The sequence below is a fragment of the Emydura macquarii genome, unplaced genomic scaffold, assembly GCF_026122565.2.
Source record: "Emydura macquarii macquarii isolate MOO-44397 ecotype Brisbane River unplaced genomic scaffold, CSIRO-AGI_Emac_v2 contig_1027, whole genome shotgun sequence".
NCBI lineage: Eukaryota > Metazoa > Chordata > Testudines > Chelidae > Emydura > Emydura macquarii.
The window spans coordinates 14,052,328-14,075,956 of record NW_027131164.1 but is presented as its reverse complement, the minus strand read 5'-3'; the positions used below and the strand labels follow the sequence as shown (position 1 = coordinate 14,075,956).

The 23,629-nt window shown below is 42.3% G+C and overlaps 1 protein-coding gene across 8 annotated transcripts in view; it reads right to left on the bottom strand.

Annotated features, from left to right (window-relative positions):
- The window catches only part of KIDINS220 (kinase D interacting substrate 220), a 175,681-nt gene extending 162,217 nt beyond the window's left edge, over positions 1 to 13,464 (bottom strand). For 7 of the 8 annotated variants that reach the window (XM_067544800.1, XM_067544797.1, XM_067544799.1 and 4 more), the window contains exon 1: positions 12,474 to 12,643. The gene's annotated coding sequence lies outside the window, so the exon portion shown is untranslated. Of the gene's footprint in view, positions 1 to 12,473; positions 12,644 to 13,424 lie in introns of those variants that run through there. The other variant, XM_067544798.1, reaches the window with a different exon arrangement.
- Between the last annotated feature and the right edge of the window lie 10,165 nt (positions 13,465 to 23,629).

Below are 23,629 nucleotides of genomic sequence, written 5' to 3'. Positions count from 1 at the left end.
TGCTCACAGAGGCAGACACCTTTTTCAGTTACCTGTAAAAAAGATCTGCAATGCCAACGTGGAGGAAGACAGTACGTGCTGCTGAATAAAGAAGATCTGCTGAGAACTAACTACATGTGCACAAATATCTAAATGTAGTATTTGATGGAACTCTGAATAAATGGAAGTGGTATTCTCCCAAATCTGAATTAGAAACTGAAAATTAGACATTGGTACACAATATAATAACATTTGTGCGAGATAATTTATTACAGCAGAATGTTAATAAGAATCAATAGTAAACCTTACATCCTCACAAACTGTAACCTATTAGATATTATTCTATTGTATTTTGTTAATAAGTTGCTGTCATTATCAGTTATGAAAAATCTGCACTGAAGATTCTTTCAGTTCTAGCCTTAATTGTAAAAGCCAGACTATGCCATCCTTACTTACCCTGAGGAGTACCTCACTATGCAAATACTTCCACTGATTTTCATCGAACTACCTACCGAATAACATACCGGTGAACATAAATAAGGATGGCAGAATTGAGCGCAAAGTGATTATCACTCCTTATCATTCCATATTTCCAAATAATAGTATTAGAGAAAAATGTAGGGCTGGAATGAACCTCAGAAGTGATCAAATCCTGCCCTCTGCACTGAGATTAGACTGAGTATCCTAGTAGATCATCCCCGACAGGTGTTTGTCAAACCTGTTCCTAAAAATCTCCAGTGATGCGGATTTCACAATCTCTCGTGTAAGCATATCTCAGAGCTTAACTACTTTTATGGTAAGTTTTTCCTTATCTCTAGCCTATATCTCTGTGTGATAGAGTGTATAAGCCCCACGCCAGGGAACCAAGGATTAACTAGAAGCTCTGGGCCCAGAAGGCCCTGCCCAGCTGCACCCACTGGGCATGCTCACAATGGAGGCAGAGCTCAAAAAAGAACCACGCAGCTCAGTCGAGACAGACAGAGTAAGGGAGCAGTCCTATGCTGTTAGCTCCTGCAGAGCTGCTGCGGGAGCTTCACACCACCCAAACTGGACGTTGCTGCTGAGCCACTGAAGGCCCCCCAAGGAGACTAGGAACGGTGGGCTGTGACTGAAGAAGAGTCTCCAGATCATTGTCAGGGGAGAACCCCCCCCCCCGGCAACAGAAAGGAAATGACCATGGGAGCTGGCTTGGCATCCATCCCCAGGCCACATATCCGACCTGCCAGTCACAGGGCCCTAGACTGGAACCTAGTGGAACCGGCAGGGCCTGGGTTCCCCTACCACCAGCTCCACAGCTGAACTCAACACTGCTGAACTCAGACACAAATTCCCCCCACCTCTGTGACAACTGGTGGAGAATGCAGGCACCAAGCCAGTCCCATTAGAAGGGCAGCAGATATATTGGCAAATTGGCCAAGGGAGACCATGGATGCAGAAAAGCTGCTTAAATTAAAGAGCCAACACCACCAGGCAGCCCAGCAACAACAACAGGATCAGCTACTGCCCAGCAGCAACAGAAAGCAACCCAAAAACAGAAGCAGCAGCAGTTTCTCCAAGACCTGGCAGCACAGAAGCAAGAGCAACAGTCTCGCCTAATTCAGCAGGTAGCAACACTTTGCAGCCTCAGGGGGCATCTAATCCCCTGGCACCAGAACCCTCAGGCGATATCCTCCTCTGACCAGGCCGCCTGTCAGGCTTGCAAAAATGGGCCCAGGGGACGACCAAGATGTGTTCTCGGATACCTTTGAGCAGGTGGTCACGGCAACACGCTGGCTACAGGAACACTGGGCCACCCTCATAGCCCCATATTTGACGGGATCTGCCTAAACTGCCTACAGAGGACTACATCACAGAGCGGTGCTGGATTACATTAAAGGAAAATCATTTTAGTTACATGGATATTAACTGAGACAATTCTGCCAACAATTCAGGAAAGAAAAATACCCAATTGCACCCAGCTCAAGGTAGTGGCACAATGCCTGAAAGAACAGTGTTGGTGCCAACTGAGCCCAAAGAAGCAGACCACAGTACAAGTAGCGGAGGCCATCATAATAGAGCAGTTCATCCAGGTTCTCCCATCTGGCAAGAGAGAATTGGTGAAGCGCCATTAACCGGCAACGCTGGCAGAGGCCATAACCCTGATGGAAATCTATGTGGCATCAGAGGGCCTGGGCTCTCTGACACGTAGGACCAAACTCAGGACACTGACCAGCAGCAAAGGCTGGGCTAGGAGGGGAAGCTGAGGATGCCTGAACCAGCTGCTTCTCTTTTGAGCTCAGCCACCAAGATGGAGCTGAGAAGGCACCAAGTTTACAAAGAAAAGGCAACTGCCCCACTGGAAACCCGCACAATCCCAGAAGAGGGATAGCCAACTGCACCCCCAAAGAGGAGCTGTTTCAAGCATGCACAGAAAGGACATTTTTGGCAGGAATGCCCCTTTACAGACTGCAGCTATGGACAGGCATTGACTGCCTGCACCAGTACTCACGGACAGAGCCTGGACAAGATGCTAATCCCAGTATGGCTCGATGAATCTGAGGCAACAGGGTTGGTAGTCGAACAACCATGTGAGAAAACGTAGTTGAGTCTCCCCCACACATCAGGTGCTCCTATCTACTCTCAGTTCATATACAGGAACATACGACCCTACCTCACAACAGAAGTGCATCTGAGGGTAGGGAACTACACCAAGACTTGCTGGGTAGGGCTATCGGCCGCTCTGGCCTACTCTGTGATAGTAGGGCGGGACTGAAAATATTTTGTGGAGGTCCTGACGCAGTGGAGTAGAAACCAGCCCAGTGGAAACCAACCCAGTCTCAGAAACAAGGTTGTGACCCGTCCATGCCAAGGATAGACCACCTGAAAATGCTAAGGTCAGGGCAGGCTTCAAAAGGAGAGCAGATTCTCCCAGCACTGGGGGGTAGCACTGACAGACTCCCCAACCAGGCACAAACCATGCTTCTGATTCCCCACACTAGTTATCAAGAAGTAAAAACAAAAAATACACAACCCCCATACTGCATTTCAGTCTCTGGCTCCCAATCAGCCACTAGGTCCAATAAAGAGAGAAGTTATTACAATTCTATTCCATTTAACAAATTGTTCTCCTGATCCCCAAAGAGTCAGCCACATTACCAGATCAATATGAGTTTGGATCTTACCCAAAATACAATGCTGCCAGCCAATCCTTTCATAACTAAAACTAAAGGTTTATTATAAAAGGAAAGAAACAAACAAGGTGAGAGGTGTTATATGACTAAAACAATCAGATATATACAAATGATTTGAAAGTCCATATCAGGTTTTCGGTACAGTTGTGGAGTTTGCAGGCTTGTACAATCCCTCTGGTGTACCCCAGTACCTGCATAGGTCTCAGTCCTTGTTTTACTACTTCAGTTGTAGATGAGTTGATCCAGAGATAGGAAGCAGGAATGAAGACAACATGGAATGGAGCAGCTGCATTTTAGGTCCCTTTGCCATGCTACTTGTGCAAATTTACAGAAACATGATGGAGCCAGGGTCACCTGGGCAAGTCCTAGTGACTCATAAAGGTGTATTCCTGGCTTCTCTCCCTGAGTTCATTGTACCTGTGAGTTCCCTTAATGGGACATAAGCAAGCTTAGTGCTGCTGCCATTCTGTCTGAGGTGTCGCCCAGAAACACAGCACAAGTTGAAATACAAATATATCCATAACTTCCAATACAAATATGACATAAATAAACAATATCATCATACTTAGCAAATTATAACCTTTGTAATGGTACCTGATGTAGGAGAGTAAAGAGTTAAAAGCTGGACAAGTGATCAGGCCTAAGTTACAGGGAACGGGGTCATGGCACGGGCAAACCTTGTTTCTGCTAATTGGTAACAATTCTAGTTAGAGTCTGTTATCTCTCTTCTTTTCCTCCCTTCCTGGCCATCTGCCCTGGGGATGAGGCTATCGCCACTCCTGCGCAAGGCCTTTGGTGGGAAGAAAGCATTATCTTCCCTCCCCTCCAGCATGCCTTTACTTCAAAGAATGTTAGTGTAAAATTTATAGGTTTTAAGGTGATGTGCCTGACCTCTGTATGGTAATCCTGTAAACAACGAACGGAGGCGGGTATAATTGTATTCATTATGTAGTTGTTAATATTCATTTTATAGGTGTCAATGTAACCAAATAAGGGTCTATAGGGAGTTGCTGGAAATGTATACATTTACATACTGTTATGGATAAAAGAATTGTAAAGTAACCCCCTCGTTGCTCACTAGCGGCGTCAAGGTGGAACGAGCAGGCAATAAAGGCTTCCATCTCCCCTATCCACCACAAGGACAATCTGTCTGGTTATTTCTAACACCTGAGACCGCATATTTCATATGAATTATTGTAATTTTGAAATATTGATGTTAAATAATATCATAATCCTAATCCAGACAGCATCACAGAGGGGTTTTATGAGCAGAACAAAATGGCTGACCCTGGGGAGAGTCCCTCATGTCAACCAGGAATGCCATCCCAGCAGCCTGCTAACTCAGGGGCACTCAAAGCTACCTGAGGATGTAGATTTCATGCAAGAAGTATAGAGGTCTATACTGAGGCAGGCATGGGAGCAAACAGCCTTCTCCAATGGGGAGGAGGGTAAATCTTGATGAACAAAGAAGCGGTCACACTTCAAGTTCCGGAATGAACGTTTTTTGGGGGTTGTAGCCCATATGACTAGCCTGTTTGCTTGTATCATAGATATATATCTTTTCTTATAGATTTAAGTATAATTGTTTAATTAATAGAGTTATAAATCTTTATATTTTGCTGTAATGAAAGACATCTTACAGGTCACATCCTGTATGAAACACAGCTAGCATACATATATTTAGAATCTTTACCCTAGATAAGTCAGGAGACATTAAACAGGGGAGGGGGATGTCACAGGTTATGCCCCAAGAAACTTTACAAGTACACCACAGAACCCACAAAGGGCCAGAAATAATAAAGGTGAGATAAAAAGACCCCCTGGAAAGGATGTGGATAGTTTGGAGGGGGAACATCCAAGTATGGACTTAGAAGGAGGACCCATATTCTTGGGGTATAAGAAGGGAAAGATCGTGCTATTTGGTGCGATCGTCATCTACTCTTGCTTGAAGTTTCTTTAGTTTGTGTTAAGATTTTCCTTCTTCATTTTATAGTCTCATTTGTAGTCTTAATTTATAGTTCTTAGCTCTCTAGCAGTGCTTACTCCACCCCTCTACTCAAAAGTTGAGGAACCAAACATCTCTCTCAACTAGGGAGTGAGTATATTAAATCAAAGTATATCATAGAAATATATATATATCACATGAGTCTCTAAGATTAAGACTGTATTATCCATTAATCCATTTAATTGTTCATTTTCTCTATATCAATTATTTGTCTATCATTTTATGTTATCTTAATAAAACTTAAAAATTATACAAATTTGGTTATCATTAAGAATCTTCCTGTTGTGCACCCCAGGGGTCCCTATATAATTCTTCTGGAGCCTGATACAGGGACAAGAACCTTCTAATCCAAGCAATTGGCCTATAACCCTATTAAATAATTAATACACTGAAAATCAGGCTACAGGGTCTCACATTACCCTGTAACTCAAGAAATAGGGAGACATCTCCTAGTCCCTAAAAGATTCCACCAGAGGGTTCTCCACATAGCACACTCAGTGCCATGTGCGGAGCACTTGGGAAAGGAGCAGGGACTGGAGACGGTGGTCCTCAGGTTCTTCTGACTAGGGATACACAAAAAAATAAGCTATTTTTGTGTCTCATGCCCTGAATGCCAGCTGGCAAGGCCCAAAAGGACACCAACAGCCCCCTGATTCCACTCCCAGTGTTGAGAGCACCCTTTGAATGGGTAGGCATGGATTTACTGGGACCCCTCAAAAAAGCGCATGAGGGCATTGCCGCATATTAGTGATAATGGACTATGCAACACGGTCCCCTGAAGTCATACCCCTCTGTACAACGAATGCATCCACCATTGCAAATGAACTCTCAAAGGTATTTGTAAGGGTCAGGATACCCAAGGAAATACTGACAAATCAGGGATCCAACTTTTCTTCCAAACTTGTGCAGGAACTGTGCAAATCACTGAAGATCAAGGTCCTCAAGATCTCCATTTACCACTCGCAGACAGACAGTCTAGTGGAGTAGTTTAATGGGACCCTGAAGGCAATGTTAAGGAAATTTGTGGGTACAGACCCTCAGCACTGGGACTGACTGCTGCTGTCACTGCTATTCACCACATGGAAGGTCTCCCAAGCCTCCAGAGGGTTCTCACTATTTGAACTGTTGTACAGGAGGCATCCAAGGGAGATTCTGAACCTTGTGAAAGCCCAACAAGTCCAGGAATACACCTACAACAAAGGGGCTTGGCTGCACATATTTGAACCTGGCAATAGGGTGTTACTGTTACTTCCAACATTCAACTCAAAACTATTGAGCCAGTGGCAGGGGCCATTTGAAGAAGTAAGGAGAGTAGGGCCAGTCAACTATGAGATCCATCAACCTGGAAAATGAAAAGACACACAAATATATCACATCAACCTCCTAAATGCCACGAAGGCTTAGGAGGACCTACAGATAACATCATACCTACCGGAGCCAGAGCAGAGGCTGCAAGCCAGGACATCTCCAGCCCCATGCTAATGAGGGCAGACCTCTGCCCAACAGAGCAAGCACAAACGCTGCAACTGATCCAGGCATTCCACACAGTGTTCTTGGTCCTCCCAGGAGGACACTCCTAACCCATTACCACATCGCAGTGGCACCAGGACAAAGAGTAAGCAAGAGTCATTGATCCCTGCTAAGGAAGATGTGAGAAGAGGCCTATAAAGAACTACAAGCTATGCTAACCCTGGAAGTCCTCAAGGAATCCACTTATGCTGGTAAGAAAAACTGGTAGTTCAATGCGGTTCTGCACAGATTTCGGAGAGTCAATGGATTATCGAGGTTTGATGCATACCCAATGTCCTGGATGGACAAACTACTGGAGAGACTGGGGGACACTCTGGACTTGACCAAAAGGTACTAGCAGATCCCCATGATGGCAGAATCATTGGAAAAGACAGCCTTCTCTATCCTCTTTGGCCTATACCAATTCATGACTATGCCATTTGGCCTCCACGGAGCAGCAGCCACCTTTCAGCAGCTGATGGACTAGGTGCTGCAGTCCCGTGACCAGTACACAGCAGATTTAAGATTTAGACAACTTGACCTATGAAGAAAGGTTATCATTTTGTCACTTTCCTCTGGATTCTCTCTAATTTGTCCAAATCTTTCCTAAAGTGTGATGCACAGAATTGGATACAGTACTCCAGCTGAGGCCTCACAAGGACCAAGGAGCAATTCTCTCTCATATCTTACATACAACAGTCCTGTTAATACACACTACAATCATATTAGCCTTTTTCAGAACTGCATCATATTGCTGACTCACTCAAGCTGTGATTCACTATACCCTCCAGATCCTTTTCAGCAGAACTACCACCTAGCCAGTTGTTCCTCGTTTTGTAGTTGTCCTTTTTTTTTTTAATCCCCAGGTGTAGTAGTTTGCACTTGTCCTTATTGAATTTTATCTTGGATTTCACATCAGTTTTCCAATTTGTCAAGGTCATTTTGAATTCTAATCCTGTCCTTCAAAGTGCTTGGAACCCCTCCCAGCTTGGTGACATCTGCAAATATTCTCCACTCCATTACCCAAGTCATTAATGAAAATGTTGAATAGTACTGGACCCAATCCTGCTCCTTGCGGTACTCCACTAGACATGCCCTCCCAGTTTGACAGCAAACCATTGATAAGTACTCTTTGAGTACAGTTCTTCAACCCGTTGTGCACCCACCTTACAGAAATTTCACTTATACCACATTTCCCCAATTTGCTTGTGAGAATGTCACATGAGACTGTGTCAAAAGCCTTACTTAAAAACAAAACATCATGTCTACTGTTTCCACACTATCCATTAGGCCAAGAACTCTATCAAAGAGGGACATTAGGTTGGTTTGGCATAATTCGTTCTCCATCCATGCTGGCTATTCTTTATAAAATTGTATCCTAGGTGCTTACAAATTGATTAATAATTTGTTCCAGTATCTTTCCAGACATTGAAGTTAGGCTGATCAGTCTATAATTCTCCAGTTCCTCTTTGTCCTCCTTTTTAAATATAGGTACTATATTTGTCCTTCTTCAGTCCTCTGGGACCTCGCCCATCCTCCAGGAGTTCTCAAAGATAATTGCTAACGGCTCCAAGTTTGCTTCCACACCTCAAGTCCCTAGGATGAATTCTATCAGTCTCTTCCAATTTGAATACATCCAACTCATCTAAATATTCTTTAACTTGATCTTTCCCTATTTTGCCTTACATTCTTTTCCCCTGGTTATTAATGATAATTGTGTTACATACCTGGTCACCAATACCCTTTTTGGTGAAGACTGAAGCAAGCAGGCATCAAACACTTCAGACTCCTTGATGTTATCAGTTACTAACTTTCCTTCTCTGCTAAGAAATGGACCTACACTTTCCTTCATCCTTCTCTTGCTCCTAATATATTTAATGGTCATTCAATGGATAACAAATATGATTTATTGACATAGTATCCAACCGATTTGAGGGTCTAATAGATGAAGAGGAATAGCTAATGTTGGAGGAGGGACACAGTGGAAGGAGCAAGAGGGTTCAACACTAACTGGATATATGAAATAGAAAAGCAGCAACCATTTTCATCAGGAGGTACCAGAGCCATATAATAACCAGTACTGCATCACAGCCAGAACAATCTAATTAGGTCATGTTGCAGGTACCATGTGGAAGTGGTGCCTCCTTTTAAATACATTTCAAGTAGGTCCTGAGATCAAATAACTAGAATCATGGCCAAAATTCTGATAATATCTAATTATAATCAAATTTTCATACAGCTCTACTGCCAAATGACAGCCCAAAAGGTTGGACAAAAGGTCTTGGGGAGACCTAATTTTGACCCTCAGGGACAGAAAGGATGAATGTTTGTGAGATCACCTCAATAATCCTCTCCTGCATCATCTCCCAGTTGCCTCAGTTCCCCTCCCAAATAATACCCTATGTTGACTGTTATCTTTTCTCAGCATCTGAAAACAGTTTTTCCTCCCCACGTTTGAATGAGTCAGATTAGGAATAAGGAAAAAATAATACAACCTTTATAAATACTACATATCAGAGACAAAAAAAAATTCTGGAGAGTCACTGAAAATTGGGAAGGGACTGGAACAAAGCAAATGTAATACATATTTTAAGCAAATGATAAAAGTAGCAATTACTATCTTTTAAGTCTAACTTCCCAACTTAATAAAAAAAGCAAACATTAAAAGCAAATATTAAACATCTAGCAGTTAACAGACCCAGGAAAAGTAAGTGATAAGGATTTATAAAGCATAAATCTTGTGCTCTTAAGATAGAATTTAAATATTGGTGAATGTATGACAAGTGGCAAATCCAGCACATTTGGATTTTAGTAAAATATTGCACTACCTATTTCCTATAATACACTGAAATTGTCTACAAAATGAAAGCACAGTAATTACTATTATAATATGCCATTATCAGTTTCAAACAATTTGTTTAAGAAAAACAAAAAAAATTATAAGGCAAACATATGTTCCAATGTGAACTGTCTCAAATGACTGTTGTAAGAAAGAATAATCCATTCTGTGTGACCTTTGCATCAAGTGGAACCCAACTATGGCCCAGATAATAAGCCTGCTTAATAATATTCTTATCACACTATTTATTGCTGGCAACATGTTTCTGTAAATCACATGCAGGACTATGAGACCATGAGTGTGATTTTTTGGGCTTTTTCAACAAACCAAACAAATTATTTTTGTCATGATGGCAAGCTTTCTACTGAACAAAACCATACTAAGTTTTACAAATACAACTTTATATATCCAGTTTAGTGTTTCATATAGGCTTTCATATAGATTTGAACTATTACCTAATGATTAAATGGTTTTAAACAATTGCTATTGTAAAATAAAAGATAGCTTCCCAAAGTTTCCCACAGCAAACAATTTCTTTAAAAAATTATTTTCCATGACTTTTAAACAGAAAACTAAAATGACGACTTCTGCATGTCTACTGCGACAAAAATCATGAGTTTCCCATTTTGTTTTTCTTCGAAGAAAAACAATCAGCCTTATTCGTGATCATAGAACCTAATGATGAAAGAGTCCTACCTCCCTGCCAGAACAAGATTGCTCTCTGTAGTACATTTTTTAATGTTTTGACCAGATTTTAGCCTACCAAGCAACAGAGAGCTTAGTAGACTCTGGAAAAGTCTCTCATCAGGAAGTTTTCCCTGATGCCCAGTCAAAAGATCAGGCCATTCCTCTCCATCCCAACAAGCATCCAGTCCATGCCATGAGTTATCTCTTGCCTTGACTACGTTAAACTGCTCTTTCTGGCTTCATGGATTTCCTGCTTGCATCTTTTCACTCCCAACATGTTACTGCTAAGATAATTTTCCTTACTAAGAATTCCAGAGGGGTAGCCGTGTTAGTCTGTATACAGCAAAAACAAGAGTCCTGTAGCACTTTAAAGACTAGCAAATCTGACAAAGTGGGTTGCAGCCCACGAAAGCTTATGCCTGCAGAAATTAAATGCGTTGTTCTTACTAAGAATAAATTCCTAGTTGACTCCTTATACAGAGTATACAATTGCATTTTATAGTAGATGGCCTACCTTTACATAATCACTAAAAACTACACTCAAGTTTCAGATGTGCAATGGACAGGAAATACTCATAAAAAGATCTATGAATATAGGGAACAATTCTTTATTGAGAATTATGTACAATTCTTTATCTACACTTAGAAACAATGACCTAATTTCTGAACCCCAAGCACTCAGTTATTTTGCACAATAACAGCTCAGATTTCTTTCTGCTATTGTAAAGTGAACACTTTATACTATATTCCACTAGTGTGTTTTGCCATTCGTTAGCCTGCAACTTTAACACTACTCATCACATACATATCCCATATCACATTAATGACAACTCCATATGCATACGTGGAGCCCCAGTGACTTCACCAGGGCTTCATGCCAGCATATCTGTCTACCTGCAGTGATCAATTAACTGGACTGGAGCCTAAATTATCATTTTTCTTTGCGTCACCCAGTGCACCTTGTGCTATCTGTGTTTTACACTAACTCCTTGCAGTAGAGACTGTCAGCTCCCCATCTTTCAATGTTTACTGCTAATTCATTTCTTTTTATCATTTAATAGATTTCAAATCGATCAAGACGTCTTAATTTCTCATTTATATTACTAACAAGCTGTAAAATGGAAAATTCATGTTAGCATTATATATGTAATGCTATAATTTAAGAATTCACCTCAGTGGCTCCTTCAAATGACAGGGCATCTATAATGTAAGCACATCTTTAACCCTTTTAAAATCGTGTATTATTAATCTAACAGACCTTAAAAGTTCTTGAAGTGAGTCCTATAAAAATATCATCTCATTCTTCTTGTCTCTCAAATATATTTTAGACATTTAAAGATTCTATCCAGTAAATCAATAATTAAATATTTTTACTTTATATGGTTTTTTTTAATTTGAAGAGCCATTGATTCCCTTTTCCCTTGCTATGTTGTCTTTCCACCTGCTCTATTTATTATTTTTAAAAAATGTCTGCAATATGGCATGGGGGAGGTTTATTTTGTGGAGGTTACTAGCATGGGTAACAGGTTTGACAAGAGAGTTATACTCTACATCAAAGCCGTGTTTCTCTTTCCATATTAGCAATAATGAAAAAAATACTAGAAGACAGCTGCCCCTAGTATGGCTGACAGCTGTGCTTGCTCAGAACCGTAGTGCCCCATGGGCTGTTATGTTATCGTTGCATTTGTGTATGCGCCTGTAATGAAGGGATGTAAATAACAATTCACTGTTCTGGGGGTGGTAGAGGTTTGTAAATGACATTTTACTGCACTGGGGGGGTATGGTGGAGGAGTTTAAATGACAATTATCTCTACTGGGGGGGGTGGAGAGGAATAAATGACAATCACTGCACAGGGGCTGTGGTGTGGGTGTGGTTGGAGGGATGTAACTGACAATTCACTGCACGGGGGAAGGGGATAAATGCACCAAGGACGGGCTCTTTCATGTGTCCGGAAAGGTAAGCGCCCTGCCCTGCCCTGCCCTGCCCTACAACCTCGCAGCGCCAAGCCCGGCTGAGGAGGGAGCCGGCGGCGCTGGCACTGAGCGGGCGGGCGCTGCCTCTCCCCGCTGACATCCTCACCGCCGCCCTGCGCAGGCCAGGCAGCGAGGAGCCTAGCTCCCCCAGGCGGAGGGCGGCGCGCGGGGCCGGGACGTTACCTCCGCCCGGGGCCTCAGTCGGTACTGACCGGCTCCCGACAGGGCAGAGCCAGCAGCCGCCGCCCAGGGGCCGAGGCGGCTCCGTCCCGCCCTTTGTCCGATAGCTCCACACTCCCCCGCCACTTACCCCGTAGCAGGCGGGACTCGGAACCCGCGGGCGGCCTCTCCAGGCCCGGGAGTTTGCCCAGGCAGCAGCGGCGGCCGCTCCGAACGCTTCTCACCTACGGCCGGCGGGAGCGGCGGCCATCTTACTCCGCAAGTTCCTCGTCCCCCCTCCCTCCCCGGAGCCCGTCACGTGAGGCCTCCCGTCGCCTTGGCCTGTCTGGGCGGCGGGCACGTGAGGGGGGAGCGGCAGGAAGGCGGTTAGCCGGCCCGGGGCGGCGGCTGCTGCTGGCGGTTACAGCCGCGCCCGGACTCGGGGTTGTCCGCAGTTTCCCTCCTCCTCCAAGAAATTTCCCCTTCAACAGACTCCCTCCCTCCCACACAATCCGCCTCAGTGTCCCTGGGCTGAGACACCTGCCCGCGGCTGGGGCGAGGAGGGGGCAGATATCTCCCACAGCCCCTTCCCAACGCCTCTGCCGGCCCTCAGGCTGCACGTTCCGGCCCCTCCTGATCCCTGAACAGAGCGGCGGAATTTGTGCGCTGGGACCGGGGCTCCTTGGGGCTGCTAGACGTTGGCGGCTGTCCGGCTGCTAAATGCTCCCAGCCTAAGCGGGCCCCAGGCCCCGTCTCGTTTGGTGGCCAAGAGGGCTAGTAAGGAAAGCAACCAGCAAGTCATTCCTGTGGGCGCCGCGCTGCCCACCCCACATCACCCAGCGCTGCCCAATGGACCCCGAGACGTTACTTGCATAGACTCAAGCCAGTGATTGAATCACCGTCCCGAGCGAGTGGATTCCACGCACTCAGTTCTGCACAGCTCCTTCCACCCCACGCCCCTCAGCATGGTGTCTGGGCCTAAAGCAGTCCCTGCAGCTGTACTGCAATCTGTCTCAAGTCCAGATGCTACAGGACTCCATAGAGCCAGTCAACTTGTGCAAGACCCAGGATAGTGGATCCTGAGCACGTTATCAATACAGACCTGCTTCTTCTTTTAAAAAATCTCTTGAAAAGAAAGCTGCAGTCCTTGTACACACTTCAGCAATCTAAGTTCATAAGGGAGATGCTCCCGAATCCATTTAAATGGGCTTGAACTCAAACTGATTAAGAGCAATTGTTATGTCTGAGCTTTCAAATATCAGTGGCCATCTGAGAATTAAGGTGCACCTAAGGGTTCGCAAATCTATGCAAGGTAATTGGGTCCTTGTGCTGAAGAGTTTCAATGTGAGGTCATGATGCTTGAATCACCCACGTGATTTTATCCACATAAGTAGACATAGACGTAATGGTCCCTTCTGACTTTAATGATCATCTAGTCTCACCTGCATAATGCAGGCCACAGAGCCTCATCTGCCTGCACCTGTAATAAATCCCTGACCTATCACTGAGTTACTGAAGTCCTCAAATAATGGTTTAAAGACTTCAAAGAATCCACCAGTAAGTGACCCGTGCCCCAGGCTGCAGAGAGAGGCAAAAAAATCCTCAGGGTGTCTGCCATTCTGCCCTGGGGGAAAATTCCTTCCTGATCCCAAATATGGCGATCAGCAGCACATGGACAAGACTCACCAGCCAGAAACCCAAAAAGAATTCTCTGTAGTAACTCAGAACCCACCCCATCTAACATCCCCTTGCAGTCCATTGGGCATGTTTACTGCTAATAGTCAAAGATTAGTTAATTGCCAAATTGGGTTGTACCATCCCCTCTATAAACTTATCAAGCTCACTCTTGATGCCAGCTAGGTTTTTTTGCCCCCACTGCTCCTCTTGGAAGGCTGTTCTAAAACTTCACTCCTCTGATGGTTAGAAACCTTCATCTAATTTCAACTCTAAATGTCCTCATGGTCAGTTTATATTCATGAGTTCTTGTGTCCACATTGGCACTGAACTTAAATAATTCCTCTCCCTCGCTGGGATTTATGATCCCTCTGATGTATTTATAGAAAGCAATCATATCTCCCCTCAGCCTTCTTTTGGTTAGGCTAAAAAAGCCAAGATCTTAAAATCTCCCCTCATAAGTCTGGTTTTCTATTCCTCAGATCATCCTAATAACCCTTCTCTGCACTTGTTCCAGTTTGAATTAATTTTTCTTAAACATGGGAGACCAGAACTGCACACACTATTCCAAATGAGGTCTACTAGACCCATTGGTTGAGTTAGGACTTGTCTACATTTGCTCTTATGTTGGCAAAACTTCTATCGCTCAGGGGTGTGAAAAAAAACCCACCACTCTAAGCAGCATAAATTTTGCCAGCATAAATGGGAGTGCAGGGCAGCCCTATGTCAGCTAGAGAGCTCTCCCACCAACATGGCTACCACCCCTCGTTTAGGTGGTTTTATTATGTTGCCAAGAGAGTTCTCTGAGCTTTATGGAGTTTCAAACACTTCCCAGACATATTTAGCTTTTTTCACCACAAAGTGTTTAATTGTTTGTCTGCATCCAAGAAGTTGGAGGACAAGTAATCTTTGAAGACTTGGTGGTGATGTTTTCTGTGTGTTTTACTTCTCTCTTTTCTAGTTTATCCCAAATGTTGCTTCTAAAATCATCTCCAACTTCATTCCCCCCCTCCTCCGCAAATCCCTTTTCCAATTTGTCCTCACCTTCTGGGATCTCCACAACTTTGTCCTAACTATACATATTTTCTGATCTCTTTTGCTCTCAATAGTCCTCCAATTCAGTTTAACAGACTATATCCCCCTCCCCATTTTCAGTTCCCTTTCCTTTCATGCTACCTCTTACTCTTAGAACAGCTTTCCTTCCCCTACTTCATACAGAATGAAATCCTGGCTCCATAGAAGTCAATGGCAGCCTTCCACAGCCTTCCAGGGGGGCCAGGATTTCACCCAGTGGCGTACCAAGGGTCTCCAGAGCCTGGGGGCCAAACCTGCATTTGTGGCCCCCCCCCAGCCTCACATACCCCGCACACAGGGCAGAAGGGGTCTCTGACTCCCACAAAAAGGTACTGCCCCAAGGGGTCTGTACCTGTGGGGGGAGAAGGGGGAAAGAACACACTGCTTACCTCCTGTGCAGGGCAGCAGAACCCAGCTCTGGCCAGTCTCTGCCACCCCCTCCCACACTTATCCACTGCGCGGCACCCACCTCCAGCTCAGCGCTGGCTCCCTCTACTGGGCAGGGCAATCTCACCCCCCAGCCAGGGGGGGAGTGAGGGAGGGAGACTCCTCCTGGTCACCTACAGCTGCCCACCTGCCCCTCTATTCCATCCAGCAGCCCCTCAGCCTCTTGCACCCACGGCCCTACCCCTTGTGCATCATGAAGGGCCTGGGCCAGTACACCTGCCTAGGCCTGTGCCCAGGGGCCTGGTCCATTCCCCCATCCCCTCAATATGCCATTGATTTCACCCTATGTCTCATCCTTCTCCTTCAAATCCATTTTTTATAAAGCCTTTAAATATTAATCTCATAACAGATGTCCCAACATCATCTTGAATATGTTATATCATCCAGGGTACATTTGTCTGAGCTAGACTGCTAGCTGCTCAGGCTATGGATGTTTTCAGAGTTTGTAAAGTGCCATTTACCATACCTTTATGGTGTTTATAAATATAATATGATAAATATTAATGCTTGTAAACTAGTGCAATGGGGGATATGGTCCACAAAAACAGTTCTTTCATCGAGCTCATTTACGTCCTCTTTCCCCTCTCCCCAAGGATTTATATATTTGAAGTTTGATGCATATGTTAAAAGAAAGTTTGGGAATGGGGGTTTGAACACAAACAGAAAAAATGGTAAAGGTGCCAACTCAGGCTACAAACCAATATTCCCTGCAACCTGATATGGAACTTCACCTCTTCGGAGGCTCTTCTACCATCTGATTACCAGACTGTTGCTTCTATAGTTTGTGTGTGCACAAGTATCCATGTGTAGGAGAGAGGGAAGGAGTGAAGGATTGAGTCTCAGTTCCAGGACCTTGTGAAAGATGTTTAGCTCACTTGCAATAACACTATCTTAACCGCCTTTTAAAAAAACAGCGCAGCAAAATACCTCAATTCAGAGCTTGAAAATTAAACATTTGTTTAAATGTTTGAGATCTACCTAGTCCCTTAGCTTCAAACAAGAGTACGAGATGCTAAATATTTATGAAAACCATATTAAAGAAACCAAACATCTCTCTTCAGCAGCCAACCAGAGCTGATAAATGGTTGGATCCAATAAAATAACCCTTACAATACAAGCAAACAACACAATGCCTGGCAGGAAAATCCCAGAGCACAAACAGTGGCAACAAAATCAATCAATCTCATGAATCTCACAAACAAAAATGGGTGGTTTCCTTTCTTACCACTGTCCTGGAGATGCGTTTGCTTCATCTGAGTTTGGAACTGTTCTCTGGCTCACACACTCATCCTGGAGATGAATGCATGGCTGCACAGATGATGTCAATGGTAGGGCTTTGCTTTCCTAGATCATGAATGCTGCTCTGGCAACGAGCTGGGTTCCACCTAACCAAGAAGGAAAAGAGCATCTTCGTACACCAACTCACCAATTGCTACACCTGAAGATAGAAATAAGTGGGCTTATGAAAGGAAGGGAATGTTTATCAGGACCCTCCTTCCCATAGGCTCTTTCCCCTGACTCCGTGTCTATCACCAGTGGCAGATTAACCTTCCTAATGTATGACACATTATAACTGGTTAAATTAAATTAACATAATAGCTTGGTGGTTATTACCAATCTGGCCTGAAACCAAGACTCAAATCAATAACAGTGGGTTTTAACAAACAACAATAAACATATACATCACCATTCCTTTAGGTGAAGGGAACCAAGGACCAGGAATGGGGGCAGAAGGAGAACTGCAAACAGGAATTAGGACACTGACCGAAAGACACCAGGACCTTGGATGCATGAAGCAGGTAAAAGAAACAAATCAGGATTCTTTGATAACAGGTAAGTCATTTCTTCAATTCTTCTATCTTGATTGGATGTTGAAGGATAACTATGGATGACTGTGTCTAGGGCAGACAGCCACGAGTGCTGTCTGCACAGTTCTTTTATAGTACACTGTCTCTAGACAGATTAAATGTTCACATGACCCCTCCTGCCTACCCTTTTCCCATGTTTTATGGAAAAGCACTCCAATTATCCAGGAAGAAGGGAAAACAATATGGAGTCCAAACAACAACCTGTAGCAAAACAAAATGCTAACCAAGATTTTACCTTACCAAACCTTGTGAGGAGGGCTTTAAACTAGGTTCAGAGGGGGCACGTGACAAAAGCCCATGGGTACATATAAAAAGGTGATCTTAAAGGGTTAATGCTGGGGATGGAGAGGGAGTGGAACATTACAATAGGGTCATAGGAGGAACCAGTGGGGAATCCGCTCAACATCTTAAATGTCTATACATAAATGCAAGGCATACGGGGAATGAACAGGGAGAATGGCAAGTATTAGTCCATGAGCTAAATTATTACTTAATTGCCATCATCAGTGCCATACTTGGTGGGTTAAGTCTCATGACTGGAGTATTGGTATAGAGGAGAATAGCTTATTCAGGGTAAAAGGTAGCCATTCCATTTTACATCAAGAATGCATACATTTGTTCTGAAGTCCAGCTGGAGGTGACGCAGACAGTTGAAAGTCTCTAGGTGAAGAAAAAAGGGGGAAAAAACAGGGATGATGTCATGGTATGGATCTACTGTAGACCATCAAATCAGGAGGCAGTGGAGGTGGACAAGGCATTCCTAGAACAAATTAACAGATATAGCTCAGATTTTTTTAAAACCTTTTAATATTTTTGTTGCTCTCTTCTATACTCTACCATTTGACCACAATTCTGTAGCTGAGGCCTCACCAGTGGCAAGTAGTGTGGAACAATTATTTCCCATGTGTTACTTATGACACTTTTGTTAATACACCTCAGAATAATATTAGCCTTTTTTCTAACTGCATCACATTGTTGGCTCAGGTTCAATGTGTGATCCACTATAACCCCAAGATTTTTTTTAGCAGTACTGCTGCCTAGCCAGTTATTCCCATTTTGTAATAATGCATTGGATTTTCCCTTCTTAGTGAAATGTACTTTGCACTCGTCTTTACTGAATTTCATTTTGTCAATTTCAGATTAATTCTCCAATTTGTCAAGGTTATTTCAAATTCTAATCCTGTGCCTCAAAGTGTTTGCAACCCTTCCTGTCTTGGTGTAATCTGCAAATACTTTTTATTCCATTACTAAGTTATTAATGAAAATACTAAATAATACTGGACCCAGGACTGCAGGACCTGACAACATATGTGCCCCAGTTTGACAGCAAATGATTGATAACTACTCTTTTGAATAGTCTTTTGACCAGTTTTGCACCCACTTTATTATAATTTCATTTAGACCACACTTCCCTAGTTTGCTTATGAGATTGTCATGTGCAACTTTGTCAAAAGCCCTACTAAAAAAAAATCAATATACTTCATGTCTACTGCTTCCCTCCTACCCACTAGGCCAGGAATCCCGTAAAAGAAGGACATTATATGGTTTAGTATGATTGGTTCTTGACAAATCCATGCTGGCTATTCCTTGTAATCCTATTACCCTCTAGGTGCTTACGAATTGTTTATGTAATACAATATTTCAGTATCTTTCCAGGTTTTGAAGTTAGGCTGACTGATTATAACTTCCTAGGTCCTCATGTTCCCCCTTTTAAAGTAGATACTAACCTACTAAAATAGATTAAAAAAAACTGGGCCTGTTTAGTCATGAGAAAAGAAAACTGGGGGGGGGGGGGTGTCTGATAATCTTCAAATATGTTAAGGACTCTGATGAAGAAGACAGTGATCAGTTGTTCTTCGTGTCCATTGAAGTTGAAGAAGGGGTAATGGGCTTTCTCTGCAGCAAGGGAGATTTTGGGTTAGATATTAGGAAAAACTTTCTAACTGTATGGATAGGTTAAAGCACTGAGATTGGCTTTCAAGGGAGGTGGTTGTATCCCCATCACTTTAGGTTTTCAAGAACAGATTTGACAAACACCTGTTAAGGACAGTCATGGTTTATTTGGTCTTGCTTCAGCATAGAGGGCTGGACTTAATGATCTCTCAAGGTCCCTTTCAGCCTACATTTCTACAGGTCTGTGTTGTTTCCAGGTTATTGATATGCCAGGTTCTCAAACAAATATTAGTAAATAATTAGTAACATAACTCACATGACAATACTCAATTACTGTATACCCATGAATAGCAGGAGCTCTGCCTACAAATATACATGAGCTAAGTCCTGGGTTCCTATGCCTGTAGTTCGATTTCATTATGTCTGAGGTGGAAACAGTATGCGTTTGGGCATCACCAATGGTATTGCTCGTTTTGTACCATAACATATTATTGGCAAAGACCAACATTTGTCCAAAGTCCAATGCTTTAAATATCGTTGTTAGCCAACAAGGGCTGGGTAAATCATCACATTGGAATCCCAATACCAGAGCAAAAACTGCTATAATAAAGCTTTGATGCATGAGAGATGCGTTTTAACAATCCTATTTCTTTGGGGTGGGTGAACCAAATAAGCAGTTTGTTGAATAACATGACTGTTAAGCCAGTTGAGTGAGGCTGTTTCCAAATCAAGCTGAAGATATTTGGGTTGCTGGATATTCAGGAATGTATCTATCTATGTGTTGAGAGGGAGATTTCAAAGTCTTATGAGAGCATCATCCAACCTATCAGTGTCTGGATTTGGACCAGCCTTACAAAATTCTCCACACCCACCCATTGTTTGGAGGTAATTACCACACCCACACCCACACCCACCCACACCCACACCCACCCACACACACACAAATGACAAGTGTGTTAAATTATTTTTGAGAGACACAAGGTAGGTGAGAATCTTTTATTGGACCAACATCTTTTGGTGAGAGACAAGCTTTTAACCTTACACAGAGCTCTTCTTCAGCTCTAGAAAACTTACTTGGTGTCACAGCTAAATATAAGGTGAAACGTTATTTAGCATAAGTAATTAAAACATATTATAAGGTGCAGTGATGTTGTAGCTGTGTTGATCCCAGGATAACAAAGAGACAAGGTGTGTGAAGTAATATATTGTATTGGACTAACTTCTGTTGGTGAGAAAGAAGCTTTTTTTGAGTTTACACAGAGCTTTTCTTCAGGTAAGTTTCCCAGACCTGAAGAAGAGCTGTGTAAGCTCTAAAACTTGTCTCTCTCACCAACAGAAGTTGGCCCAATAAAAAATACTACCTTACCCACCTGGTCTCTCACATATGGTATGAGACTATTCAACGTGAAATGACCAGTTAACACCTCTGCAGTCACATGAAAAAATAAAAGCCGGGGGGGGAGGGAGGAGTGGCTAGTGTGTTACAGATTGTTGTAATGAGCCATAAATCCAGTGTTCATTCAAGAGAATAGTGATTGTCTTATTTCACCCACATGTGAAATATATTTCACTCTAGTATCCTGTGTCCAATATTGCTACAACAATACCGAAAACTTCTCTTTTTTTGGGTCATTTTCTCTAATCCCTACACAGCAAATGACAGGCCAGTTGATTTTGTGCCCTGTCTGGTAAATTTGTATGACAGCTTTGCAAAGCTGATTTAGTCTCAGTCATGTAACTCAATTTTTTACCTCCTCCTAAAGAATACACAGACACTCAGTGAAAAAACTCAGTTCTTTTTCACTATTTCTGTGAGGCTGGTGTTGATACCATCCTAATTACACTGTCCATCATAGCTCACATTTTATTCCAGTTAGTTCCTTTATACAGTACCGTTTTTCCAAATCCAAATATTCCTAAATAGACAACCCTTAATATTCAGTTTGAATTAAATTGTTATTTGGAGGCTCTTCATCCATCCCTACTATTCCTTAATTATTATTTTTAACATTGTTAGATAGTCTAACTGTAGTGTTGAATAGTTCATGTATCATAGGTGTGGTCTTCTGCTGAAGAAAGCATTTCTTTTTTAGCAAAGGGTCTGCTTAGCTTGTTAGATCCTCTGGTTTGCTGGAGTGCATTGAATAATTTTACTACTTAGCAGTTATTTAAGACACCAATGAAATTAGCAAAACAAATTCAAGTATTTCTTTAAACTACTGTTTAATCAGATTTTAAAGACACAAATTAGAAAACATTTATTGGCAAGTTAAAAACACCTTTAAAACATAACAGCTTGCTACCTGTGCAGTAGTGCTGAGACAAATTAGAAATGAGTATTAAAATATCACATCACAGTGTAACTAACACAGTGGTATTTTAATTTACCATACACCAAGATCTAAGTTTATGGATCTGTTGAAAAATAACACTTTTTTAAAAATATATATTTTGGAATAATAAAAATGAATTTCACAGACAATGTATTATATTCTGAGCCAGAAAAGGCAAGTTGAGGAATACTCACAGCTATCGACTCTTAGGGGTGTTTTCTCATTTTGATGTGTGGGTATTTTTCTGCACTGAGGTAAAAAAAAAATACCCTTGACTGTGTAACCAAGACAGGAAAGAACTACATTTCTTATTTTAAATTCTTAAATTGAATAATTTATTACATCTTCTATTGTTTGTATAATGCTATGGTCACCCATCTTGACTTAAACTGGTTTCCATTCAGTACATTTGGAATTTTCTTTTCTAACTGATCTAGAATACCCTTGAGGTCTGGAATTTAAAAAGAACTACCTAGTCACTATTGAATCACATGACACTTTTTGTCACTGTAAGACACGTCAGAAGACTCTTAATAGAAATAGTCAATATCACTGGACAAGAAAAAGTGTATGAAATGAGAACTTGTTACACAAAGTTGAGAATGATAAATGCATAAAAAGGCAAAAAAAATGTGTAGGCAAATATCTTTTTCTTTAACGCATTATGACAAAACGTTGCTGCACCATTGATATGCAATGCTGCACTGTTTTGAGATCTCCAGTACTGGGCACTCTGTTTCATTAAGCTCTGATTGTAATGTGTTGGACATATAAACCCTTTTCAGGGTTTGGAAGGAAGAGAGTTAAAATTCTAACCCTGAGCAAAGGATGACTCAAAGATGTGTACTCACACTGTAAATTTTGGTATGAACCGTATCATGAATCCAAGTTGGATGATTCTTCCTGACTCAGTCTAGTTCCTATGCCAAGGTCAGCATCTCAGTGAATGAAAACATTTTCTCCAAAATCTCCTTTCCTTATTCACTTCCCTTCTCTGATGGAGCAATCGGAAAAGGATCCATCTAAAAGCAGCCCTACATTGTTTAACATTCAAAGACTTTGGCTATGTGAAGTCAAATTTTGTGTTCAAAGACTGGTTGCAGGAAATCTTTAAGTGGATATTGTTTTGAAACTCCAGCTGAGACCTTTACTTTGCACTTGGATTCTGGCCTAACAGTTATATTTTCACTTTAGGATACTGGTCAGGAAACAATTCCTGCCACAGCCCAGTCAAGCCCTTTCATACACAACACATTTAATTCGGATCCTTAATGTGACTGACATTCTGAAGTTTAATTTACCTTTTCTTTGAAGTAGCAGAATGAGAACAGAACTTAATTCAGTGGTGTACGATATATGCTCTGGGGGGACTAACTAATCTTGTGGAAATAATTATACAGACACTTAAATATGGTTATGCACACCACAGACCATAACAGTTTCTCGGTCAACAGTGTCGAGTTTTCACAATTTTTATAAGAATATACACATTAAAAAATTATGACGTCATTTTAAAACTTTTAAAATAATAAATAAATTCATTGAAGATTACTAGCCCGGAGAAGAATAAAAGAGGATGAACTGGCCAGCCTACATTTGTTTGCTTACTTTTGCACACTTCTGTAACCAGAATGCTTCCAAAAGAATTTTTAAAATACTGTTAAAAGGGATACAAATAGATAGGCTTGAAATTTGGGTTTTGGTAACCAAAAAATTACAAAAATCTAATCTGCAAACAATTCTATGCAATTAAAATATTAAAAGGTAGTTTTATAAAGCATCCCTTGCAGTTTTTCTGTTTGAAACACTGCATCATTGGGGTAGGACCCAATTTAGCAATGTGCTTACGTACCTTCTTAAGTCCACCCCATTCGGCACAAAATTTAGGTACATTCTTCACCTCAAGCAAACAGTTAAGTCCCATTGACTTCAGTTGGATTTAAGCACATATAGCTAAGTGCTGTGCTGAATAGGAATGGAGTTAAGGACATATCTGAGGCTAAGCATGTACGTAAGTG